The sequence below is a fragment of the Heliangelus exortis genome, chromosome 3 (genome assembly GCF_036169615.1).
Source record: "Heliangelus exortis chromosome 3, bHelExo1.hap1, whole genome shotgun sequence".
Lineage (NCBI taxonomy): Eukaryota > Metazoa > Chordata > Aves > Apodiformes > Trochilidae > Heliangelus > Heliangelus exortis.
Window position 1 is genome coordinate 13363451 of NC_092424.1, and position 27349 is coordinate 13390799.

Below are 27349 nucleotides of genomic sequence, written 5' to 3' on the forward strand. Positions count from 1 at the left end.
GATGTTTATACCACAGTGGCCTGGGTCACCTCAGTGCTGTAATCCAGGCAGCAGTCAGCTCTTTTATTGCTAATGCCTCCTTTAGTGTGTGTGGTGGGTTGATTTTTCCATGTCAACGAGGCTTAGGGTCTAGTTTTTCCATACAGCCTCCACCCAGCTTTTGTTAACATGCTTACTCTCTGGCAGAGGCACCCATTTTTTTTAGCCAACCTTCCCAGAGCATTTTGAGTTTGAAGAGGTGACTTGTACACTTCAGCACAGGGCTGAACCAGCACAGCCGTGAGGATTTCCCATACAGACTATGGCACCAGGTCTGCAAGAAAAGGAAGGTGGCTCCTATCTGCTCTGAAGTCTGCCCTGGCTCTGAAGGACTCTCATGGGTTCACTTTCCTACTCACTTTCTTGGAGGACTCAGCAGCTTCAGTGTGTTCTCCTGAAGGACTGCTGCAAGGTCTACCAGGACACTATGCCCTCTTTCTCCTGTTGTGATGAAAGCTCATTCAAGGAATTATGTTTACTCCATGCTTGCAGTTTATGCTAGATTAGTGATTTAACTTCAGCCACAACAAAGAGTAGGCTTCATCCACAACTCTTCTAAATTTTACTTGTTACCTAGCCAGCACCGGATGAGCCCATTCAAGAAGTTGTCTCATCTGATTCTTGTTGACAGGAGTGATGTAACGAGCCTTTCTGGTTGACTTCCAGCTCTGCAGAGTTAGGAGCCTGCACAGAGCAACTAAACTGCTGCATTTCCCAGCAAGAAGCCACAGTAGCCTGCTGCACTCTGTCAGCTGAAGGGTAGGGTTGTCTGAACAGTGAGTTAAGCTTCAGTTGGGAAACTGACAGCTTGCTGGTGTCATGCCATGTATCCTGCAAGGCTATCCTCTTCTTGAAACAGGGAATATGGTGTGGTGTCTGGACAACATGGCAATGAGAGGAAAATGACATTGATTTTCAGCAATACCCTTCATGTCAGCCTGGACCCCAACCCACTCCTGAAACTGCATGGGTGCATCTTACTATGTAACAGTGCATAACAAAAACAGAGCATCTGAGACATCATTTATAGGTATTTCTTCCAAGGAAGGATGCTGCTGTCTAATCAGATCTGACAGGTATTTGTAACACCCTGTTGTTGGAAGTTTCTAGAGAAGGAAATCGTGTGGTCTCTGCAAGGCACTCTGTCTTAAGATAGAGCTCTTTAAGGAGCTGAAAAGTTTTTCTGGATGACTAACCTTATGTCTTCTTGAGATAGACAACAACCCATTCTCTGCCTTTTTCAGATGCTTTTTTACAAGTCTGATGGTTGTCTCATTTTGCCTTTCCTCTTCTCCTAAACAGACTAAACAACTGCAGTTCTTTCAACCTTTATTCATAGATCACAGTTGCTAGGCTGCTGATGATCTTCCATGGACTCTAATAGGTGTAAGCCTTTCTTGAACTGCAGTAGGCCTGAGGCTGTCCTAATGCTACATAAAGTGGAATGATTGCAGCACACATGGTGCTTGTGGCATTCTTGTTTATATAGCCTAGTAGGGAAATCTTTGCTTCACATCTGTGTGCTCTCAAGTCACACAGTATTGACACCTGTCACTACAATGATACTAGGCCTTTCCTGAAGGCCTCGTTGGTCCCTTACACATGCATACAGCAGATCACCCTACTCAGAGCTGTGGCTTCCATTTGCCCTTATGATTAGCATCCTGTTTATATCCAGTACACCAATGCCACAACCTGCTTGAACTCCTGTCCAAATCTCCAATGTCCACAACACATGGCCCATCATGATCAGCAAATGTTGCATCTTTGAAACACCCAGGCTGATCATGCAAGTAGTTCATTGCATTAGAGCCAGGACATACTTTCTTCATGTCCTGGCTACAGAAGGAAAGGAGGCCATTGTCAAATCTGTGTTGGCTATTACTGCTCACCTTGCTGTCATGGTCAGTCTTACAAATAAGGAGTCTGCTCTGGGGCGCTTGGTACTGAAGGCAGCCTGGCAGGTCTGCATTCCCATAGCTCCATTTCCACTCTTTTAAGAACAGGTACTATCCCTGGTTTTCTCTAAACATCCAGAACCTCACTTCTTCTTTGTAAGATAATAACTACCACACTTGAAACAAATTCAGCAGGGCCAGCTAATCCAAAAGGAAGGGAGAGACTTGTCTAAGGTGACTGGCAAAAGGACAAGGGAAGCAGTGTCTGCTCCAGACGGAGGACATGCGGCTCCAACTTCTCTGCACAGCTCAGGGATCCTGCAGGTGCAGTTTCATCACCATCCTCCCATGGAGGGAGGAAGGTACGTGAGCCTGTGGACAGCATCCCACAGCATCTGGCCTGTTTACATAGCAGGGAACTTTTGTTAACATCAGGAGGTTGGCCAATGAAAGGGAAATTTTACAATTGCACCACACAGCTCTGTTGACTCGAAAGGAAGAGTGAGCTTCAAAGCAAAACAGGCTCCACGTAGCCAGGCTCACGTCGTCCGGCCAGCTGTACAATGAGGCATTTCAGTGGAGGGCTGGGAGGCTGCTGGATGGATGTGGAGCATTCACACAGGGCAGATAGCAGCTCTTGCTAGGCAGCTGGCAAACGGGCAGCTCCCGGGAGCCAGAGAGCACCCTGGGAGAGGGGCAGGCAGAGGGGGAAACAAAAGCTGCTGGGTGACGGCGGGGAGGCTGCGGGTGCAAAGCTGACAACCTCTCCGTCAGGCAGGGGCTGGCAGCTGCCTCTGGGTACCTGGGAAGGCACAGAGGATGAACAGGCCACCAAGTTCCCAGGCCCCTTGGGGGATGTGACAGCAGTCACACAAAGTGCAGTTCTGTGCATCAGTGAAGGGGGCTACCCCAGCATTGTTCCCCCCTGCCCCAGCGGCACTATTTTCTGTTTCTTTTCCCAGACAGGAGTGGCCCAGTTCTTCGGTGAAACCCTTTTGCTTGGTCTCTACCTTTAGCCATGAATGATTTTATTCTTTGCCCTGCTTTTTGGTCCAGCGGTTTTCCCAGCCAGGCAGGCGGAGGGAGCACTACACCCACCTCTCACTCGCTCCCCCCTGCCCACCACAGAGCCCGGCAGCCCTGCACACCATTAATTTCAGGGGACGGAAATGCCCCGTGCCCCATATCCGGTGGGCCTGAGTGATGACAGCCTGCTAATCATTTCCAGAATTTGTGACTGGAATTAAAGGGCTGGGTTCTCCTTTGGTGAGTGTGGGCAAGGGCAGCTGGGGGAAGGGAACAGCCCCTGTTCTTACAAAGAAGGGAAGAGATGAAGCTGTGCAGAATATTGCTGTGCTGCTGGAGTGATTCAAGCACCAGCCAGTTGAGGGGTGATTTATGAGCCTATGGAACAGCTGTAGGTGTCCTGTGGGACATCTCAGGATAGTGAGCAGTTAGAGATTTGCCAGATGACAACCTTCCTCCCTGCCTATCACATGCAGCACCTCTACTTCCAGCATCTGTGTGGTCCCTCCCCACCTTCTTATGCTCCTGGGAGAGAGAAGGTCCTGCCTCCACTCTGCCAGGCCATCAATACTGCCTGCATGCCTGCTTTATCAACAAGCACCTGCATGCTCCCTCCCTTCTCACCTACTTGTGCCTGGGAGAGGCTTTCCACACACCTCCAAACCACTTTCTCCCTTGTGGTGCTGCAGAGCATAGGAAACCTGGCACTTGCTTTATTCCAGCCAGGGACTCATCTCACTCAATTCCCCAGTGCTCCCCACCTTCCTGGTGGCTAGTGGCTGGGACAGCTGCTTAGCTGCCTGCTCTGGGAGATGTAGATCCTTGGGAAGGAGCCATATTTTGTAGTTCCATGGCTTGACATGACCCAGAAGCACGACTGGAACACTGCTTGCATGAAGAGTGCTTGGCTAAAAATGGCTCCATCAGCTCGTGCACTCCAGAGACAAGATATGGCCCAGGAGTACAGGACACCAGAGGCAGCAAAACCTTTTATTATTGTTCATGTCACCAATCTCCAGAAGAGAAGCAAGCCTGTGCTTGCTGACCTGTCTTGTTGGCCTGAAGCCTCTTGACCAAAAGTGTCCCTGGGAGGGCTTCTGAGATACTGTCCTTTCTAAGCACAGACCAGACTGTTTTCTCCTGGGCACAAGGCACTGCTCCTATTATCCCCCATGCCCCTTTTAGGGGTTTCTCACATTTTTGCCTGAAGCTACAGGTCTGGACTATAGGGCAAGGAAGAACCCAGTGGTCTTCCCATGATCTCCCCACACAGGATCTCAGCTTTGAAGCTCCTCCGAAGGGAGGCTCAGGGCAAAGATCTGTGGAGATCAGCTGGAGGGTGCTGTGAAAAGGGAGGCCTGTGAGAGGGTGGGATGCCTGGAGGACTGCAAAGAAGCTTACAAAGAAACATACAAATTACAAAGTAATTGTGTCGGAGGAAGAAGAGGTTGGGCTGTGGAATGGAAATTAGTAAGCTGTCTGCAGGGCATGTGTGAGACAGACTGGAAGCCTTGGGAGCCTCCTGGAGATGGGACGCCAGCTCCTTCAAGAGGGATGTCCTATGTAGTAACTTTGTGGCAGTGCTACACAAGGAGCTTTGGTAGCAAGCCCATATATTTTTGGGATAAGCCTCACTGCCTGACTTCCAGATAAGAATTTTACAAAGATTACTTGCTCCCAATTTAAAATCAACGCAGATGTGACATGTTTACAAGCATCAGGTGACCTCATTTTCTTGACTGCCATGGGACATCCTTTAGCAGAGGTCATCAGTGTGGGGAACTCCTTCCCTGCCTATCCTGCCAAACATGGGGTTTGATGGCCTTCTGCCTCCGTCAGTCCCAGCAGGCCAAGGATGATGTTTGCAGAGACCCTGGGATGAAATCACAGCCTGGGAGGTCTCACTCCTTTTTCCATCCTCAGAGCTGAGCTCACTGCCTGGCCAGGATCTACTTTATGAGATGGTGTGAAATCTCCATCCTGAGTCCAGGGCTTGAGATAGATACAATTAAGATTTGATGAAATAACCGAGATAAAAGAAGGTGTTGGATACTGGGCCAAACCCTGCCCAGGATCATTCCAACACACACCTTTTGTAGAGCAAACATACAATCAGGAGTGGGAATTAATTACCTGGGCTTGTTTATCACCACTTTCCCTCCCTGCCTCTCAGGGAGGCTCACACCCCATCTCAGTGCCAGGCTGCACGTACTAAGGCTTGCCCAGGGATGCCAGGCAGCACGTTCCCCTCCCCACACTCCAGGCTGGGCAGAACCACAGGGCAAGCCAGGTGGGAGGGTGGCAGCCACCTACTCATTCCTCTCACCTGTGTCCAAGGGACCTGCTCCCAGGTCATGCCAGCTCCTTGCAGATGATTATCAGGGATGCAGCTCACTGGCTAATGGGACTGAGAATAGCTGGGAGATGCCAGGGTGCTAGCATAGTGCTGGTTAGCTTCAGGAGTGGGATTGTAGTTGCTAAGGGCCTGGGGGACAGTGGGGTCTCAAGATTGAGGTGGAAGAAAGAGAACCCAGATGAGCCCTTCTCAGACAGAAAGCACACAAAGGAGTGACCCCAAGGACAAAGCAATAGTGTTGCAAGCTGGGTGTTAGGGACAGGCCTGCAGTTGCATCCTGAGAGGTGGGGATGCTCAGAAGTCAGGGCAGGTTTGCTCTGCTCTGACCACCAGGGCCACACTGAGGGAAACTTCTTCTCTCCAAGGTCTTTAGTCCCACTTCAGTATTTCCCTGCCTGAGCTCACAGCAGAGCTGGCAGGCGGGTGCCAGCATGGAACTGTGCGCCTGTAGCAGTGGAGGTGGTGAGGGGTGGGGGGACCAGCCCAGACCTTCTGGGATGCAGGGTACCTCCCCTGAGCTAGCCCCAGCTCCTGGGCCCTCCCCTGGCTCCTGATGGGCTGTATCTCCCATCACCCCATGGTCGCCTCTTCCACCATTGGCCATCAAGAACTGAGTCCATTGGTGGTGTTCAGATCAGCCCGTCCCAGGCTATTAGATCTGTGGATGCTACTGAGGAGCTGGAAACAAAGAAAACCTCACACCACTGCCCAAAAATCTACCACATCCTCTGAGGGAGGCTAAAAGACAAAATCTCACTGGCTTGTAAGTGAGACACAGCCACTTTTTGCAGCTTTCTTAGCAGACAGCACCCTGTATTCACCTCCTAGCACCCTGCCAAGGGGTCAGACCAGCATCAAAGCAATGAGATGGTGATACATCACTGAAGTCTTCTGGCTAAATTGCCCTATGGCTTTCTAAAATGCCTCATGCTCTCCATGCCTACAAATTTCTGCAAGCATTAGCCCTTCTGGAACTGCATATTGCAGGAAAAGAGTGCTGGGATCTTACAGAGAACATGGAGACAGTGTTAAAATCTTGGGAGATAAAAGATGAGGCTTGGATGTAAAATGCATCAAGGAAGAGAGAAAGCTTGTGACCAGCTCAGGGAGAGCAGCTCGTGGGAGGACAGCAAGCGTGCTCTGAGGCATGGCACAGCACAAGGTCTGCATGCACACAGCAATTCCTGTGTGCAACGAGCTCTTGGAGCAGTGGCAAGGAAGGGATTCAAATATGAGTCATATGGACCCTTACTTGGAGGAAGGAAACAGTCTAGAGGACAAACACCAGACAGCCAGGTGGAGAGCCAGGCCACCTCTCCTGAAATGCTGCTCTGGCCCTCACATACTGCAGGTTCCTACAAGAGGGACCAGCAGCACCTGGGGGAAGGGACTTGCTCCACCTGCCCAGCTCAGGTCAACAGGAATGGGGCTGCTCCTTGATGAGCTGGCCAGTAAAACACAGCAGCAGTCCAGGCATTCTCCTTGTGAACGTGTCCTAAACCAGCCTGCCCATAACATGCTGCTGATCACCAGTGACATTTGCATGTGCACAGCCATGGCAGCAGCCCGGGTGGTGTGAGATGTGGGGAATGGAGGTGAACTGAGACAAGCTGGTGAGCTGCTCAGTGGAAAAAGTTCCCCCTTTCTCCCCACTCCCTGTTAGAATTTACAGAAAAATTCTCTACTTTATTGTTGTCTCTCTCAAAGACATGGGAGGGTACTGGTACAGGATGGGCTCTTGGGCTCATAGGATGTTTGTTCCAGAGAGCATATGTGCTGTCCTCACAAATGACACAGCATGCCATGAAGGACTCCCTACCAGTCCTGAAGGATGTACCCAACCTAGCATTAAATCTAGGTGGCTTGAGTGCCAAGAGCAAGAAAGCTCTGGTCTCACAGACTTCAATGAGTCATTTACTCCCAGCATGGAGCCTGGACCATGTCCTTGTGATGACTAACTACTGGCACCCCTATCTCAGAGGTGTCTGTATATGTGCTATACCTACTTAGCTGCTGTCCTCACCTAGAGCAAAGTCACCGCCACACACAAACAGCCCTTGGGCTCTGCCACCAGTGCCTGCACAGGTCCTGCACCTTCACGCTTGCTTGTTGCCTGCCCTTGCCTTGGCTGAGGGGCAGCATAGCTGTGCTGCAGGTGCCCCAGTTCTCCCTTCCTCAGTGCTGCAGACAGCCTGTAGGGACAAAGACTGTCCAAAGATTATGATGATGGCAGAAGTTCTCATGACACAGCTCAAGGCATTGATGCTGTGCAGGTTTCCACACTCAATTCTTGACCCGTAGCGCCCGTAGATTCAGTCATTTCTGAATCCCTGGCATCTTCCTTTTCTTGACAGGGCAGGCTGCCCCATGCAGTGGGTATTTAAAGAGAACCCCTCCCAACCAGTACAAGGTTTCCTTGGCCATCCCAGTCCTACTGGCTGATAGGCATCTCACATAATCAATACATATGCAGTGTATTTGTGTTCTGGCCCCAGGTCATGTGCGGGATAAGCAAAGGGCTCTTTTCCAGGGTTTGCTTGGTGGTTTCACCCTCCTTTGTTACTGGGAAATAATATGCTATTGGAAAAGCAAAGGAGTAAGTATCCCTGTGCCCTGTCTGTGAGTAAACCCCAGAGGCACAGACCACACTGTAGGGGAGACACATGGGTGACCCCCACAGATCTTCCCGCTGTGAGAGAAACAGCACAAGAGATCTCAGCTGAGCCACAACTCCCAATAACCTTCTTCTTCTTCCTTGCTTCCGAATGCCTCCACCAATGTCCTGCTCTCCCTCCCTCCCTGCCGGTGAGCCTGGCTGTGCTTGCTGTCTGATTCAGTCATTTCCTGACATTCAGCACCGTGCAGGATGACCAGGAGCAGATGTACATGAGAGGAGAAGAGCGGGAGCTCTAACACCGTGTCCAACAGCATGTCAGGCAAGGGAAGGGGAAAAAGAAAAAAAGAAAAGAAAAGAAAGAAAAAAAAAAACAAAAAAAAAACCCACAGAGCTCAATAATTTCCATGTGCTGTCGCTAAGGAGGAAATCGCCTCCATTTGCTACGTGCAAAGCCGGGTGTCTGCAGAGCGGGAGGGAAAAGCGGGGAGGCTGTTTCCCAGGTGGGGAGGAGGGGCTGCGGGGCACCCGCAGCAGGCAGGGAGGGAGGCGGCTTCCCCAGCGTCTCCCACCCACGGGGGTCCAAGGCCGTCGGGGAAGTTGCAGGTGGTGGCAGGGGAAAACCAAAGGCGGGGGTCTGAGTTGGAGGAGCGATAGTTTTGGGAGGAGTGCCAGGTCGGGCGCTGGCTGGATTTCCCCACCGCCAGCCTGCAGAACAGGGGCCGAAATCCAGGCCCTCGGTGCGCTGCCCCAGGTCTGGTTCCGTCTGAGGGAAGAGGTTGCCTGCGGGCTGCCACCCCTGCCTGCCCCCCCCCCCCGCTACCCCAGCACCGGGGGCTGTGGGAAACTGGCTTATTATCCAGCACCCAGTCTTGCTTCTTTCTTGAGCCGGGGTGCCAGCTGTGCCCCCTCCCCCTGGGGTACCATGAGCTCTCACCTCTCAAAATAGGAGGAAGGGGAAATGAGGACAAATTTCTCAACCCCCTGTCTCCCTCTGAACATCAGGGGAGGGGCAGGGGCCACAACGGCTAAATTGTCCCCCTCCCGTGACTGCAGCCTGGGTGCTGCAAGCCTGCCGGGCCAGCTGCCTGCTGCTCTGCACCTGACCCTTTCCTGGGCTTCCTACCCAGCCACCTCTGGTAGTTGCTGTCCCCACTCCTTCCAGTTGGCAGCCTCCTCCTGCACCCCCCAGCAGCCCTGTCTGCAGGGGCACAAGCGGGAGTAGGATGCTCCTGCCCGAAGTACCCACCAGAGGCAACCTCAGAATGCTGCCTCTGGGACCATGGGCAAGGATGCAGTGCCTGAGGGGAAATACAGCCCCCTGTGGGATTTCAAAGGCTTATCCTGTGTGACATTCTTCAACCCCCTGTGGAGCTGAGCACCTCAGAGGACAGTGATCCCCTCTCTCCAACCACTCCTTCCCCATTCCCACCATCCCCACCAACCCAGCAGCTACGTCTCCTTCACACACACATTTGTTCCTGGGGCGGGGGTCACCCCACATGCTGGCCTCACTGAGGCAGGGAGGCAAAGTCCTCAAGGCAAAGTCCCTGATTAGAGCAGGTCAGCCACAATCACCCTTGGTCTTTGCAAGCTGGAGTAAGTCCATAGACTACAAGATGAGCAAGGCTGGGATGGAGATGGGAGTTTAGCCTGAGCACTGAGGCACAAGAGGTTCTTTACCCCCATCTCTGGAAACCCCAGTGTAAAGCGAGGGGTCTTTGCTGAGGTCATGGCTCCCTCACACCCAAACCCCTGCCTGGTATAGCCCTCAGAGTGCACGGGGTTGATGTCTCACCAGGAGACTCTCACATCCAAAGCGTTTCTCCAGCTGTGAATCAGGACTGCCAGAAAGACTGGGAAAATACCTTCTGCTGTCTGCAGCATACACCTCATCTGTAAACTGTAAAGTTGGCCTGGTTCTATTTCAGGCTGCTACACTGGCCCAGACACTTTGAGCACCTTCCCCCGTCATATCTGCAGGCTCACAGCTGCTCAGGAAGTTACATCCCTCCAAGCCCCTTGCTGGGAAGCCACTGCTCTGTCCCAATTTGACCCATGCCCGTGGAGTCTTGTCTAATTTCGTTTGCACAGGTGTCCCACAGGTGGGTAACCCTTGGAGTCCATAGATCTGAATCCTTGCCAGATAAAGCACAATCAAGCTTTAGGACATTGGTTTTCCCTGGGAAAAGAGAGGACTAACAGGAAATCCAAATGGCACCTGTCAGAAACAGGGTCTGCTACAGGGAAGGCTTGTGAGGGAGGACAATATTTTGAAGGCTGTGGGGTCTTCATCAAATTCATTGACCACAGAGCATAGGGAAGCAAAACAGTGTGCAGCACAACCCACAGCATTTTGGCTGATCCACTCCTTTTCTCATAGTCCTGCTCATCTTCAGAAAAAGCCATGCGATGGTTGTCATGACCTGTTGCAAATTTTTGTAGGGTGCACTGGGGTACATACAGATCATTTGACAAAGCCTTCTGTGATATACGGAGAATTCTGACATTCAGACACCCATGTCTCCAGCACCCCACTGGAGAGAGAAGGATGGTACTCAAGCTCTCCAAAATGTCTCTTGGCTCATATCCTGATCCACAAGACCCACCAAGGGTCATGCTGTTCGCAGGATGCCAGAGGAATCAGTATCTTGTGCAGTTCACCCTGAGGCCCTCCCCAACTTTTCAGAAAGAGCAGAACTTACCTCCAAACACCTCCTGACATGTGGTACTCTATCCTTTGGAATATCTCATGGCTCCCCTGTGAGGTGCCACAGCTGGAGACTTCCTGTGCACCTACAGCAATGAAGAAGGAAAAGAATGAAGGGTCATGAGGTTGTGTGCCCTATCTCTGCAGCTGCCAGCCAGCTCCTGCTGGAGTGGTTGTCCATCTCTGGATTCACCACCTCTGTTCACTATGGGTTGTACACTGTGGTCTGATGGTGCCTACTGAGAAAAGTCTGATCCATCTACCTGCAGGATGGGTGGCACTCTCACCACATGGAGAGAGCAGAAGCAGCCCCAGAAGCAATAGAACTGTGTGGCTTGGGTTTTTCTCAAGAAGCAATATGGTAGCAAGAGGAGCTAGCAGCCTCTGAGCAAAGCAGGAGAACTTCCAGCAGGGACCCCAATTCATCTTCCAGGAAGGTGTGGGGAGGCAGCATCTTCTCCTTGCTGGTTGTGAAGGCACAGTTGGGATGATGGCAAATCACACTATTTGAGGGGGAAACATCTCTCCCTCTCTTGGTTTATGAATTTATTTTTCATTTTCCCTCCCTCTTCCTCCTCCTCCTTCTTTCCCCCTAATCCATGAACAAGACTCTGCTGAGAGCTAAAAGAAAGGCAAAAACCAGCACAGCTGCAAATGGGATCAGCAGTGCACTGGCAGGCAGGCACGCACAGCTGGGAGAGGGGAGCACGCTCTCACACACACAAAGCAGCACCAAATGGAACATGTGGACCAAGGCCAGCAGAGGCCAGTGACTCACACCTCCCAGCCTCCACCAGCTTCATGACCGAAGAACATCAGCAGATGACTGAGGCTGTCAGGAGCTACCGCAATGCTGGAGCTGTGCTGAGCATCCACAGGCCACCCAAGTCAGGGATGGGCAAACTGTCCTGACCTCTGAGGCTGCTCGGCATGCCTTGGTGTCAGACAGATGTAAAGCACCACGCTATCTTCTTCTTAAGATTTATTTCTTTCTCCAGGTCTTGATGTGTCCGTCCTCCCTCCTTTCTTTGTCAAACTGTCCATATCTCCAGTGGCAAGATGTGAGAGTGCCCAGTGCACTCTGGGCACTGCCACTGGGCACTGCCAGCACTGCCAGAAGATGGGCTGGAAGGAGATTTCAGCTTGCTGGTAGCTGAGCACCGATGAGATGTGGAGAGCCTCTCACATGGTGGAGGTGGGGAGCAAGGATGCTGTCACAAAAACTGCAGCTGCAGCACCACTAACTCCCACTCTCTGAGTATTGTCTCCCCTTCCCAAAACACCCCATCAACAGAGTAGGGCAGCTACCAGATTCTCCTTGCTCAGAGGATATTTAGTCTGCCAGAGGGGAAAAAGCATGCTTACAGGAGACTGGCAGCAGAGCAAAACCAGCACCTCTGAGGACAGGCATCACCTTTGCAAAGGGCAGGACTGTCAGAGCTGGGCCAAGAAGGCTTCTCACCTTTTTCATCTGCAATGACAGTGTTCCATGGCAGGACTCAGTGTCAATGCAGGAGAAAGAAGAGGGAAAAGGGCTCTTCGCTGCTGCAGCATCCAAACCCACCTCTTATTACATGGTGCTGCAGTGGGTGGTGCTGCCTGGGGACTTCAGGCTTCTTTCATCATCTTCAACGCGTTCACCTCTGCAGTGCAGCTCTATGCCATTCACTGTGGCCCAGCTGTACACAGCTGTGCTGAGCTCTTTGCAGTACAAGGAATTCCTCCCAGTCCTGGGCAGCATCATTTTTGTTTAGGATGCCAACTCCCCAGCTTGACAGAACACAGATACACAACAGAGCACCAGGAGGGAGGCCAGTGAACCACCATTTCAACATTCTGCCAAAAAATGAGAGAGGATATTGTACAGACCTGATGAGTGGTACAGCCTTGCCCAGCCTTGCCTGTCCCTGGAGCCCTCATCCTCTGTGATCTCTTCTTGAACAGCCACACTTCCCAGCATATCAGTCTGTGATGCTTGACTCACCTCTCTTTCACTCCTTATGGAGCCATGTGAACCACACAGCCTCCCTGTGATGCAGGATGTGTTGCAGGACAGGACATCATTCAGACCTGTCGTGAGGTGTAATTTTTAGGTAGCTGGAAAGCACTGGTATAATCTGGATAACCCTCCTGTGCATAAGCAACCATACCCTGTGCACCCTGAGCTTCATCTCCAAACCATAGGCACACCTCACAGGTGGGGCACTGCCATGCTGGCTTGGGGGAAAAAGAAAACGAAGAAAAGGATGAAAAGAAAGAAAAGAAAGAAAAAGAAAGCCGAAAGGGATGGAAGTTTTAGTGTTTTCTCATATTCTCTTCACCTCAACAAAACTCAGTCTCCACTCCAGCAGCTCTGTGATGCTTGTGACATACAAGGCACAGGTAGGTCTTCTGCCAAGCATTATGAACATGCTGTCACTCTTCCCAAGCCACGCGCCTGTTTTCAGCCGGTTTTAACTTGGCCATACTTAAACTATTTGGGCTGAACTTTGTCTTGCTGGTTGGCTGCCTAATACTGAACTATCTATACTAATACAGATATAAAATATACAATTTCAGCCAAAGTGATTCATCTGCTTCCAAGAACATTGTAAGGGGAAATACTTTGGTTTCTCTGGCTTTTGTTACAGAGAAATCTGATGACCTTTTCTTTAAAGAGCTCTTGAAGCTGCATGTTTTTGGCATGCAGACTTGAAGTTTGGCAAAAGGAAAAGCAGGGAAGGCCTTTGGTTTAGTCCAGACGAACCCTTTGCTGCCACCAAACTTAGCCAAGTCTTTGAACTATTTCATTTCACATGTGCTCCCTTAAGACAGCCTTACAGTGCTCACCGCCCAAATTCTGTGAAACCCTTCCCCTTTCAGGATGCGCTCCAGCCAGGGGCTCAGCAGGCTTTCCAGATAAGCAAAGATGTGGATCACTGCAAACCAGACCAGCAGTTCAGTCCTTCACTGAGATCAGGCATCTCCTGCCCCCTCATGCTCCCAGTCCTGGCCTAGACAGTGTGAGCAATGCATGGCACAGGCAGGTGGAGAAAAGAGCTAACAGGAACTGCTGGAAGGAAAGAGGATTTGGGATGTGGATTTGGCTGAAGGAAAACTGGACTGGATCCAGGAGGGGAAAGGAAAGTGAGCCTCCATGAGGAGTCAGCATGAAGAACTGCAGTCAACCAAGAGCATGGCAGAAAGATACAGACAAACTCGCAAAGATACAGCCCTGGAGAAGGCCAAGGTATCCCAGGAGCCAGAGGAAATGAGGAGTGGGATGGGATGAGGGCAGCCAGCTGCTGACTATCACCAGCATGTAATGAGGCAAGGGCCTAGGCAAAATCAAGAGGTCTTGAGCAGCATCACAGGCAAAAGTGACAGCTGACAGACAAAAGGTGCACAGGGGGTATAAGAGCTGATGTTTGGGATTGCCAGGACAACCTCTACAAAGAGGTTTCTTAAACATGAGGCATGGAGGGGAATCTGCGTATCATGGGAATACTCCAACAAGGGTTCATCCTAGTAGCAGGTGAATCGGTTCTGCACTGCCACATTGAGGTCCTGCTCTGCTCATGGAAATCAGCAGTTCTGTAAGTGTGAGATGACAGTCTCACAGAGGTGTGCAAGCTCCACACTCTGAAGACAGAGGAGGGAATTCATTGGCAAGTAATAAACTGTAAATCAGGACATTGCTTCCAAGCAGGGAGAGACACATCCTGCTTGGTATGGTGCAAATGAAACCTTCCAGTGTGGCAGAGGGTCAGAATAGCTCCATTTGATTATTTATTTCCATTGCAATGCTCTGGTTTTGCTTGGAAGATGCCACATTGAAATCTTTGCAGCTTCGAGGTCTCCCACCTCAACTCTAGTCCAAAGGAGGGCAGAAGGTTTGGAGACCATCCAGGCAAACATATGAAGCTCATGAGCTTTGCTTTGCGTGAGCATGAAGAGCCCGCTTCACAGTCATGCTTCATTAGCTCTAAGCACCAATGCAGCCTCTCCAAGGACATCAGCTGGCCTTTCATGGGACCACTGTTCTCCACGGGTGAATGGTCAACACTACCAGTCTCTGCTTTTGATTTATTTTTCCCTTAAGGAGGAAAATTTTCTTACCGCTTTCTTAAAATCAACTAAAAAAACACAACACAGAGAAAAAAGTGCACTTACACTCACAATGCAGTGACACCTCTTCATTTTTTTCCCCCAGAATCCCACAGGAAGGCCAAGACAAACTGCCACTTTTTCTCAGGAAACGCATCTCCTCTTCCTTGTTTTGTACCCAGGCAGAGCAGAAAGCTTGCATTCGGGCTGTGTCAGCAGTACAGGGGTGACTCCCCATCTTCCAGATGGGGTGCCAGCCAGTGACTCATCTGTGATGGAAATCAAGGAGCATGAAGCAGAAGAAGAATGGAGAAAGCAGTGGTCCATGCTGTTCCCAGTGCATCACTCTGCCAGGAGATGTCCTCCTGTGCAGATGGGGTCACAGGCCCTGGCAGACACGATGGGCAGAGCTGGACCTCAAGCTGTGGGAAACCTGCAGTGGAGAGTGTGCAAGAGAGCATCTTTGAGAAAGGGAGAGTAGTTTGATATTTAAATGCTTCCTACACAGAGTGACTGGAGATGAGCTATTGGAGATATTTCTTTGTACTGAAACTTTTAGTTTGTTTTAACAGCAGATTCTGGTTTCTGCAGGGAACTTTTACTTTTAAGCATCAACCTGAACCCCTGGAAGCCAGGCAGTTGGGCCAAAAGCCCTCCTTCCTGCGGCCTTGACCTCAAAACACTGGGACTGTGTCCTGGTTACCAAGTTCTGCCTTGCCATGCTCTGCCCTGCCCTGCCAGGCTTTTTCCTACTCTCATGTTCTGCCCTGCCCTGCCAGGTTTACCCCTACCCTGTCATACTCTGTGCCCTGCCATGCCAAGCTCCCATCCATGCCATCACATTTTGTTATCAGGACATGGTGGTACACAGTGGGATCAGCAGTCTACTTGAGGTGCTGGGCCTGTGAAAGATGAGCATGGGCCACCTGGACTGCAGCTCCCAAGAGACAGCAGCATCAAGAAGTTGCAAGAGGGACTTTATTCTTGACAGGAACTGAGCAACTGGACAAGGAGCAATGCTTGAGCAGCTCTGTGTTCTAACCCCCCTCTCTATAGGAGGGCCAGGTGGGCACCTGAACCAGGGTAGTTCTTGGAAAGTGCACAGCAGAAGTGGCTTCAAAGAAGCATTTGGTATTGGAAGAAGGACCAGATGAGATTTGGCTGCTGAAATCCTTCTGCTCTCAACTTGTCTGCACACTGGCTCCTGCCAGCTGTTTCTCTGTCTCTCTGCTGCAGCACTGCCAGCTTTGGCCAAGCTGAGAGACGACTCTTTCCAGCCTCAAAGCTAGAAGCCTCCCTAGGGGAGCTAGACCTGAGCAGAGATTCTTAGCCTTGCAAATTGATCTGAGAGCTCCTCCAAGGGGCAAAGGCATTGTGGAAGAAAAGCAAGCCCACCATTTCTCTCCCCACCCTGCATCCACAGGTGTCTGCAGAGACATCAGACATGGAGTGTTCCATGACCCCGGGTGTCTGCTCCACTTTCTCTGGGAGAGACAGCCAGGGCACTTCCTTGGGCCTGAGCAGCTCTCACAGAGCCGGCCAGCAGTGTCTGCCAGGGGATGTGTCTGCAGAGCCAGACAGAGGTAAAATGTGAGTCTGCATTCTTTGAGACAGCCAGGGCCAAACCCAGAGGAAGAGGCAAAGAAAAGCCTGTGCTGTCAGAGTCAGGGTTTACAACCAGCTGTAAATGGCCGCAGTCCCTAAAGTTCCCATGGTGGCAGGCATGGTGGGAACCAAGCTGTCTCCTCTGCCCCATCCCCACCAGCTTTTCCCAGGTCTGGGGTGCAGCCACCTGGCACAGCCCAGGGGAAAATACACAGCTCCAACACCCTGTGAGATGGGGAACAAAGTATAGCCCCAGCTCTAAGAGAACAGCAGCCAAGGCACCTTGCGTAGCATCCTGCCAGGGCCAGGCTACAAATGCAGCAGCTTTGGGGTTTGCTGCTTCTCGTTGGGCCAATCACAGGGCTTGGTAGTCACTTCCACTCAAGACTCCAAAAGGCAAAAGGTTGCTGACAGCAATGAATGGACCACCTCTCCGTGGGACACAGACATAGAGCACCAACCCCTGGAGCCAAATGCAGGCTTTCTGGAAGGAACTGCTGTTTGAAGCCCAAGATCTCTGCTATCAGCTCTTCTTGAATTCATTTTCTTTGCTGGTGCCTGGCCAGCTTGACTTGCCATTCTTCTAAGAACATGATATTCCCCTGCCTGTTGTATCAACTTGCTTATTTAATGCATTCACATGGGGAAAGTCCCACAGCAGAAGCATCAGTGCACAATGCAGACCTAGGTTCTCTCCCAAGGAAGGATTACCTTTGATCTGCTGTGAGACCACAGGCAAGCCCCTTACTCTTTCTGTGCCAATGATTCCCTCTCATATTAAAAAAAAAAAAAAAAAAAGACATAGCTTTTCTCCTATTCTGCCTCTGCCTTCTGTGGTACTAGAAAAAAAAATGTCTTTCCTTAGAGAGGTGGATGTGTGCACCAAATCCCACCACAGGAGCCGCTCTAGACCTGCTTCAAGCGGGTCTGGTCCCATCAGACTATCTTGAGCATAGACTCTGCTGCCTGAGCTAATTACCCCAGGCTCCCCATATAACTCGTAGGAAGAAAAATCACCTTTAGGGCTTGATGGATCTAACTTCTTTGACATGCCTATTTCAGGATGAAACAACTGATGCTGTGTAAGTGCTGCTGGCTGCTCACAAAGCCCAGGACATCTTGGTCACATTAGATGTCTCCACTGCAGTGCCTGAGACATGGTGAGACAACTTGTGTTGGCCACAGCAGCTGCGGTTTGGACGCACAGATGGTGTAAGCCCAGCGAGTGCAAAAGATGACTTTCCCCCAGTCATCTTTCCGAGCGTAATTCCTCTTAAGGCAGAAGGCCTTGCCTTGGCTGGTTACAGCATCACTGCAATGAACATGAGTCACTGCTGAATTACAACTCCCTGCTTGCTGAGTTTAAAACAGAGGAAGACAGCTTAAGCAAACGGAAGGGGCTAAGCATGTGAAAAATGTTTCCTTTTTAAAACTGCCATTAGCCAATTGAAAATCTTTGTATTTGGGCTGCAAGTCTATGCCAAGTCTCTGTCTGAGGCTCAGTTCAGACACTCAGGCTATATAATCCTTTCCAGTCTGGGCTCATAATGGAAACGCCAACAGACCGTTAAGCACAGCGGTATTGTCAGGTTCTACTATAATTAAACACACACAGGAAAAGGTATAAATAGCCAGGTTAAATTACGGCAGGGGCTGTGATTGAAGGGATCTCTGGGAAAGCCTGCAGCCTGGTTGTGTCTGACGCATTCAGGGGTGGTCGATTGGAGGACCTGGGTTTTGCGCCTGGCCCAGGTGAGCCCTCTCCAGCAGATGTTGTGAATTAAAGCAAAGTCAACTGGCTGTGATCACCTGCAGTGTGTGATGTCTCAGCCCCCAGGCCTACACTCCTGCCCTCTGTGCCTTGCAGAAAGCCAAGTGAAGGGGAAAATGGGAGCCTCCCTGCTCCCTTGTGAGCCATGCTCAACCTTGCTAGGCTTATTTGCCATACTGGGGAGGCCTTGTTTCTTGATTTCAACCTTGTCTTCATTTCCTCAACAGCCAGATAAGGTGGCCTGAGGAAACGATGATGCAGACACAACAGATAGATAGAAAATCTGAAACTACAAGAAAGAGAAGCAGGGGACACACAGATGTCTTTTGGAGATGTCGGTCCACTTTATCCACAGCCTCTGGGTCCTCTGAGGTGTGCAATATGGAAGTGTTTCAAACTGGACAGAGGAGACATGGCAGATCCTGTTCTCTTCTCTCTATGGGCTGTAAACACTTCCACAACCCAGTTGTCTGCCAAGAAACCCTCCTGCATGTAGATGCTGGGGAAAGGTGGGACACCTACAAACAGGACACTGACCTAGCTGTACCACCAGACAAGTGATGCCAGAAAAAAAAGGCAGTTTCACAAGAGAAACATTCCCGTGTCAGCCTCCTTTCTTATGCTGATGGGTGCAAGAAGAAACATCACATGACTGCTGTGGGACCCTCAGGTAAGGCGGTGCAGGCTGCAAGATGTACAAAGGCTACCACACAGTCCCGTGCTTGCAGGACTGCTGTGCTGGCTCCTGAGGTTTTCCGCAGGATTAGCTGCATGTATGCATCCCTCCTGGTTTTCCTCCTGTGACTCCCCGCATAGTTCAACTGAGTTTTCTGGGCCAGCTCTTCTAAATTTGTACAAGTATCCAGGGAGCCTTGGTAAATAACATGGTAAATATTTGTTTTCAATATTTGTCTTTCAAAAAGACAAGGAGTCAGCAGCCACGCAGCCACGCACATGGACGTGGCCACGCGTACACCCCAGGTGATCACAGACCACGCTCTGCATTAGAAAACTGAAGCTCACTTTTCTACCTGAAGAAACAACTCCACCAGGATTTATGTGAAAAAGACCCCCCTCCACTGAAGCCAGAGACACGCATGCTCCAGTACATATTTGTGTTTGTGTGCGCTCGTATATTTTTCTGACCGCAGTCATCAAGTATCAAATCTTGCACTTTCCAAAAAAAGAAAAAGCTCATTTCCAGCCTGCAAGACTGACTCTGACCTCAGCCTATGCTTCCCCAGCTGAGCTAATAACACTCCCAACCCCCAAAATATGGAGGCAGCTCAGAATGGAAATGTTAAAGAGACGTAATTCCAGAGGATGTGAATGGCTAATTCTGTACATTCAAATGAAACAGAGGGGAAATATACTGAATGGAGCCCATGTATAAGATCATATGAAATGTAAAAAGACTTGTTGTTCAGCGCACACACTGCCTCTTCAATCTAGTTCTGTTTAAATGCCCATTCTTTTCATTTGGCATCTCCTTGTCCTTCGATGGCTGAATCAAAAGAGGAACGAAATAATGACACAAAGATTTTAAAAAACTCAGCCCCAGCTGCAGCAGGGAGAAGCCTGAAGCGAAACGTGAGAGCGTACAGCTCTTTGTTAAGGTTTCCTTGGCTATAGAATATGGTATATGAAACGCCTGGCGGATCCTGTTTGGTCCTATGGAGGGAGAGCTCTTAAGGTGGTTCCCTTGGGTTTGGGGAGGGCTGCAGGAAGGCTTCTCTGCATTTGCAGGCAGTAAGAACCCCACCTGCAGAGACCCCAGGGCCTGGCCGGTTCCCCCTCTGAACTCCCTGGGGGCCTGGGGCACTCTCTCCCCAGACCGTGGGTGGTCCAGCCTTTTTTTTTTTTCTTTCCTTTTCCTCATTGTAGCTGTCGCTTTACATCAGGAAAGCGAACTCGGGGTTTCTTGTTAGGAGATGTTTCCAATTTACGTAGGTTTCCAAGAAATAAGTATGTTTTTTTCCGTGCCTCTGGGGTATTTTCTGCATGCCCATCCCCAGGTGGCAGAACCACACACACAACCAGCTACAAGGCACTGGTACCAGCAGGGTGCAGCCCATGCTTCCAGGCCACAGCCTTCTGTAAACTCCGAATCTGGAAGCTGGTAGAAGAGTTGATGCCCTCATGACTGCAGGGACCCCAGCATCACCAGCCAGAAGAGCCTGGGCAGAGCTGGGGCAAGACTGACTCTCATCTCTTGATCTCTAGTGCCCACATCCTCAGGTAAGTTTGGCAGGTCCTTGCACAAGACAGCCTCACTGCAACCTCCTTGCAAATGCTGCAAGAGATAATGCCTTTTGGAAGAGGGAATTGCCTAGAGCATCAGCTTCTGGGAAGGAAAACCACCATTTGCACAGCTCTCCAGATAGGTGCAGTGTGAAGAAGGAGGCTTATGAGGATGGGACAGCTCTCCCTGCCACCACCCAGCCACTTGGCTGGTGATAGAAACAGCAACACCAAAAGACATCTAGTAAGTGCTGCGGTGACCAGTTCCCTACAGCTGAGCAGCTTTAAGCTATATTGCTTAATCCAAACAAATGTTCTGCAAACATCAACACTAATTAATTTTCTGTAAGCCATAATTTCCCTCTTAGAGCCTCCTTCAGCAGCTGCAGCTGATTTCTGCTTGTGCCCAGCAGGTCTTCTCCAGGACCCCCCACCTTCACAGTCACCAAGGTAGTTCTCAGTGTGTCCACTCACAGTCCTCAGCCCTTGGGGCAAGCTGGGAGTGAGCTTTTTCCAGGGCTTCCCTGTGGGAATGCCCAGTGATGCTGGGATGCCCTTAGCTAGCATCAGCACTGAAAGCCCAGTGGCCAAGCTCTGCCACCTGTATAAGTACTAAAATTATTAATTGGCGTTGACAGATTTTCTGTATTGTAATACTTGGGACAGACTCAGACTGTGGAGTCCTTGTATGTTGTGCCTACCCCACCTCACAGCTGCTGGGCACCTACCACAGGGCCAGCACAAGCAGAATGCCCTTCCCAGTCAGGCAGCAAGGGTGCTTCCCTGCTGCAAGGAGCGTGGGTCTGCCCTGCTCAGGTCTTTGCCTAGCAGGAGGGCCTTTGCAAACCACCAGGGAGACATTCCCAAAGGCAGCAGGTCACCCCAGCACCCTTGTCTGTGTTGGCTAAATCCCAGAGAGAAGGGGGTGCCATGACCACAGTTCCCTCATGCCAGGGCTGTGACCTGGCCACGTGCGCTGCCGGCACATCAGGAGACTTGTCACCCGCTTGTCCCCAGGGCTCGTGAGGAGGAGCACGTTCCTCTACGGCCACTGAACCCACCTCATGACGCTCGCACACATGGCTGCCAGGAGGCTGGCACAGTGCAGGGGAGGACAGCCAGAGTGGCCATGTGATCCCCTCGCTGCTATTCCTGGTCCTCAGGGAGGCTGCAGGACTGTCACACGGAGAGAAAATCACCCGGCTGCCAGTGCACAAGCCAGGTGAGTCCAGCTGTGGTGACAGAAAATTCCTAATTAGTTCATTGCATCAGACTGGCCAAACACTCTCAGTCATTACTCAAGGATGGCCTACGTGCTGGGCAGGGTGTACTCCCCTGATCCCTGCTTCCCAAAACGGGACTGGGAGAGCCAGACTAGCTTGCCCTGGAAAAGGAACAGGCTGTGTGCTGTGCCCAGCAGGCCAACCAGCTCCATGTCCCGCAAACCATACGAGGGAAAACCAGCCAGACAAAGTGCCAGGCACGCAGCAAATGGCCCAAGTGTGGCTGTCCCACACAATGAGGTGTCATCCTGCCCCACACGTGGCTGTGGAGTGGGTCACTCTAACCCGTGACCGCAGGGACCAGGGCACGGGATGGGGGGGTGCTCCCCTGCACCTGGGTCCATAGGCAGGCATGACCAGCTCCTTTCCCACTGCTTCCTGAGGACAGTGAGCTGGGTGGGTGTTTGGAAGTCCCTCAGCATGTCAATAGTGGGGTGAGCTCCCCGCACGCTGGCCAGCAGCTCTGCAGAGAGGTGCTCTCCCCATGAGCTGGGCCAGACATGGTGCAGGTGCTGGCCGGTGGGTCAGAGCCCTGCCCTGTGCCCACTCCCGGCAGCATCGCAGGCAGCAGCACCGCTGTCTTGGAGGTCACACGGGAAGATCTGGCAGGGACCTATGTATTTTGGAGCTGCTTGCCCCGTGGCAGTAGCTGGGGCTGATTCAGAAGGCTTAGCTAGTTTAATGCACAAACAAAAACCCCTGGATTGTCAGCTCTTCCAAGCGAGGGACCAATCAAGTGCTTGGCCAGCACACAGGGTATGGGGGGAGCTGTGGCAGCTGAGCAGCGATGGCCAGTGCTGCTCACAGGGCAGAGGTGGGAAACTGTGGACAGCCTGGGCACGGCCCTGGTCCACACTCATCCTGAAGTTTAGCTGCTCTCCCTTGCTCCAACCAGGCTCACATGGGGTGGCAGGGTGTGCCCCAATCCTTCCTGGGCTTATGCCTCACCACGGTCTGTGCTGCTAGTGGCTTCAAAATGCCACAAGAACCTGGGCCAGGTGGGGATCTCCAGCAGACTGCAAGATGGAAGCACCCACAGAAACCACTGTCCTCCTCTGGCATCACATCCCGGTCCCAGAGGTAACTCACCCCCCTGTCTAGTGAGCCCTCCTCTTGCCTGCCCTCTGGATGAAGGATTCTGGAAGAACCAAGATACCACTGAAGCATGGGCTCCTTAAGGGTGTCAGGCAGTAACCACCTCCTGGCACACAGCAACCCTACCTAACTGGTTCAGATAAGGGGTGACGAAAAGCCCTGCATCCCTCTGAAACCAACTGTGGGATTTAGGTCAGGCAGGTGGAATCACCCAGGCTGGAAAGGGACCAGCAGGCAGGAACTGGTGACCAAATGGTGTAAAAGGCATCATAAGATCTGCAGGTTACCACCTCTGAGGTATAGCTGGCCATGCTGGGGCAGTCGGAGCTGCAGCTCCAGCCTTGTCCATCCCTCAAGTAATGTGGGCACTGCTAGGAAACAGGGTCCAGACTCTGTGAACACCATATTAGGGCTTTCTGCAGGGTCACTGGACCACTCTGCAGTATGGCTCTGCTCCTGTGCTGTGGCACAGAGGTGGCATAAGGTTAAGTACCTGAAGCAAGAATGGGATCAAAGTGCTGTTTGGAAAAGCCATGTTAGAGCTTGACTCCTGGAGAAGTGTCACCCTTGGGGGTCTCCTCCAAAGCTCCTCCTGAGCATCTCTGCAACTCGAACACTCCCCAGAAGGAAACTCAAGCTTCACTAATGCAGGCAGACAGAGGAAATTTTATCCCCCATGTGGCTGAGTGGGCAGAGTGTATGGGAAAGCAGAGATTGCCCCAGCTTGCTGCCTCCCAGGAACAGCAATGGCTGTCTGTGCTGTACTGCAGACATGACCCACACCCACCCAGCCTGTAGAGGAAAAGCCTTGGGGCTCTACAGTCACCACTACCACCCTCCAGTCACCTGTCCCACAGCTGTGCCAATGGCGCTAATGTCCCAGTCCCTGCAGTAGGAAATCCCAGCTGCAGCTGGAAGTGATTGATACATACATTCCCAGGTGATGCCTCGGAGGCCCCAAAAACAACAAAAAGGGGCTTTTCCTCTCCTTATCTCAAAGCACCAAGCACGTGCCACCCCCAGTTTCCTTGCCAGCAAAGGGCAGGGAATTACTCAGCTTCTTTGCCTGGCTTTCCCCGCCACAGGGAATCTCTGATGCAACTTGGAGGTCATGAGAGAGCAGGATGGAGGGTTAAGCACATCCCGCAGGACACAAAGCTGCAAGGAAGGAGGATGCCCCAGTACTGCCCAGCGAGGTTGGCTACAGAAACAGGCAGGGGAGAGAAGGCAGTTTTCCGACAGCACGAGGCAGCTGTGCCCCTGCAGTCCAGCCTGCTCCCAGACCCTTGCCCTGGGCTGCCGAAAGCTCTCCGAGAGGCACCAGGGCAGCACGATGGGACAGGACAGGGCCCAAGGTCAGGCCTCAGCAGCAGCCTGAGGTCAAACCTATGGGGCCACGCTGGCCCTGAGCTAGTGCTGGGCTGGAGGGTCGGCCGGGGGCACCCCGGTGCGGCGGGGTGCGGGGGTGCCGGGCGGGATGCGGCGGGGTTGGCATCTCTACGAGGACACCTTAAAGTCGGTGCCTGCGGGCTGCCTCCCCGCCGCCCCGCTCCGCTCCTCGCCGCTCCTCGCTGGGAAGCAGCTGACTCGGGGCGGCTGCCAGCGCTGCTGGCTGCTGGATCCGGCCGCTGCAACGTGCAGCCCGACATGTAAACCCGGGCAGGCCTATGCTAATGGCTGGGGGAGGGCGCCTGGCGCAGGGGAGAGGGGGAACGGAGGTGGAGGCCGGAGCTCAGCCAACAAATTTTCCTCCCCCCGCTCCCTCTCCCCGCCCTCCCCTTCTCCATCACCACCTCCCCTCATCCATCTGCCTCCCCTCCTCCTCCTCCTCCTCCATTCATAAATCCGGGCGGCACTGCCATCTACCGTAGCGTGCGGCAGGCAGCCACCGCCCCGCTTGGACCCCGGGCAGCCCCCCAAGCCCCGCCAGTACCCTGGACCCCTGGCCGTGGGTCGAGGCACCATTGTCAGCCCTCCTCCCAGCAGTGCTCCCAAAGTCCCACAAGACTTCCCACGGCGAGGAAAGGCAATCCCGTCCTTGCCCCAAAAGACAAGTTAGGGTCTCTCCATCCAGCCCCTCACCCAGCCTCAGGCCTGCCCCAGCTGTATTTGAGAGGGTCTCCTCACCACCCTCCAGGGCACAACTGAGGGCCAAGCAGACAACCCCACCACTGCCGACCAAGCAGCTAGTAATCAAAGAGGCCACGAAGACAGTGGTTACTTACCTCTGTTGCCTGGTCTCCTACCCTTAGGATAACCCTCAGCTCCTCTTTTCAAGCACCTCCTTAAAGCCATAAAGTCTCTCTCAGCACGGAGAGATGGGGGAGATAAAAACTCACCTTCTCTTCTAATGAGCCATGGGCCTGAGGCTTTAAAAAAAAAAAAAAAAAAAAAAAAAATTATGTAGCATGTGCCTACCAGGAGAAGGGTGAAAGCCATCAGCCATAGTTCCTACTAGGAAGAAACACTTCCAGGGCCAAGCAGCCCTTTCCATGAGGAGATACTTAGGGGCAGCCCTTTTCCCTCTGTGTTCTGCTTTCAGTTCTCTGCTGGGAAGGGCCTGGGATCCCACCCCCCTCCTCTGCATACAGAGACCTGTTCTCCTTGGCATGCAACAGGGCAATCCATGGTTGGATCTTATTCCACATCCCTTTCCCTACCATCACCCACAGGAATTAAGTCTTGATCCCACCACCACATCAGAGGACTCTCCCCAGTTCCCCTCGCCCTTCCTTTCCCTCCTCCCCTCGCTATGAAAGGTTATCCCTAGGCAGCAAAGATGGCAACCACATACCCCATGGAGAAGCAAGCAGCCCTGCGTGGTGTCTGGGGCCAGACCTTTAGGATCATAGCTAGGAGAGCTGGACCAGTGGTCTCCTGGGCCAAGTCCCCCCTCTGGCTGCACCTCAGCTCACATGAGGCTCCCTCTTTGTTCACCAAAGCTCACCCCAGGACTAAAGCTTCAGTGGAGCAGCAGAAGGGAGTTAGTCTGGACTGGCCTAACAGAGCAACCTGCAGGCAGGTCAGTGTGTGCAATGCACGTGCAGGTGGAAGCCTGCGTGTTTGAAGCTGAATTGGAAGCACTGTCTGAGCATCTCTACAGAGAACAGAGAGAGGGAGGGAGGGAGAGAGAGAGAGAGGGAAAAAAATCTTGGTAGTGCAACGTTTGCAAAATGAGCTGGCAGTAAATAGCTGGAGGATAGACAGCGTCTCTGTACGTGAGGCACGGCACGGAGAGCTGCACCTGAGTGAGGCTGGGCCACTGCTCACTCCAGCATCACACGTCACTTACTGATGCATCCTTCCCTGACTGCCCTCTTTCAGCACCGGCTCCCCCCGCCTCCACCATGAAAATGCAGCGGGGAAAAATGGGCTCACCCCTAACACCAAGTGCAGCCAGAAAGCAAAGAGCAGGGAGAGGCACAACTGAACTTGATTCAAGGTCCAACTTGTGCCTGCTTGCTTCCAGGAGGCATTCAGCAGCATGATCCTCCTGATCACCTTTTCCTGCTGGGGACCCACACCCCCCTGAGCTCAGCCTCTCCCCATGCCCCTGATCAGGCACTTTCCTCCCTGAGCAACAGCAGCCACGTTGCCAACACTCCCTGCTTGCAAGTGTTGATCTCTCTACCCAAGTCCCTTTGTTCCCCTCGGAGAGCAGCCTTCCTCTGTTTCCCAGCGAGAGGCTGAGGCCCAGCACAACTCATCTCAGCTGGGGGGTGCTTGGAGCAGGAGACCCCTTCCCCTCCAACCCCTCGCTGTGAAAGACCGACCAGGCAAAACTCACACAGCACCCGAAAAACGTTGCACTCTTCCAACGTGCCATAGGAAAAGGAGCAGAAGCCACCCCTTCCCCTACAGAAAGCCGCGCTCGGGGCTATAGTTTATAGCAAACCCAACCAATTATTTACCATTTTCCAAGGCTGCCTCCCCAGGCCGGCTCGCTGGGTGTGCTGGTGGCCCAGTCGCTAGCCGCGGGAAGGCCGGCACCCGCCTGACACCGTGTGGCCACCGCCCGCCTTGCAGGGGCGACGAGGAGGCTGGGAGGGGGCTGGAGGACATCCCGGGGCTGGGGACGGGGTCGGTGGGAAGGAAGGCTGTGGTGGGGGTGGGCACACAGAATCTCGGCCAGGCTGACTCTAAGCAGAGCAAAGCTAACAGGAGCAGGGAGCAAACGCAATCCCTGCGCAAGCCTGAGTCCTACTGTCCACCATCCCCAGGATAAAATGTGATGTACTTTTAATAAACCAGCACACGCAGGTCTTGGCAGTTTCCTTAGGTGCCCAAGGTTTCAGCTCAGCATGTCCAGGAGGAGAAGAATTTCGATTTATAGCTAGCTGATGCCCCAGACTCAAAAGAGCACACAAAACCTCTCACTCTTGAGCAGCGTGTAACAGCAAGAGCTGCTATGATAATGCCTCAACAGATGAGAGGCCCCTGAGAGAACCTTCATGTGTGTTTCAAGCCCCTCAGAGTCCTCTGCTTTGAGCACCAGGGTCTTTCCCCTGACTTTCCATGATTTTGCTCACCTCCTGGAAGAAGGCTTGATTGCCACTTGCCAAAGCAGAAAAGTTTGGGTCTCTGCAGAGACCATGCAAAACCCATGGGGTGCCCATTTGGTGTAT

The 27349-nt window shown here is 52.3% G+C and overlaps 1 long non-coding RNA gene across 1 annotated transcript in view; it reads right to left on the reverse strand.

Moving 5' to 3' along the window:
- Positions 1–26703, reverse strand: part of LOC139794127 (uncharacterized) — a 41493-nt gene extending 14790 nt beyond the window's left edge. The window contains exons 1-2 of the long non-coding RNA XR_011724970.1: positions 26636–26703; positions 24950–25093 (exon numbers count right to left, since the gene is read on the reverse strand). This is a non-coding gene — a long non-coding RNA (uncharacterized lncRNA). The remainder of the gene's footprint in view (positions 1–24949; positions 25094–26635) is intronic.
- Between the last annotated feature and the right edge of the window lie 646 nt (positions 26704–27349).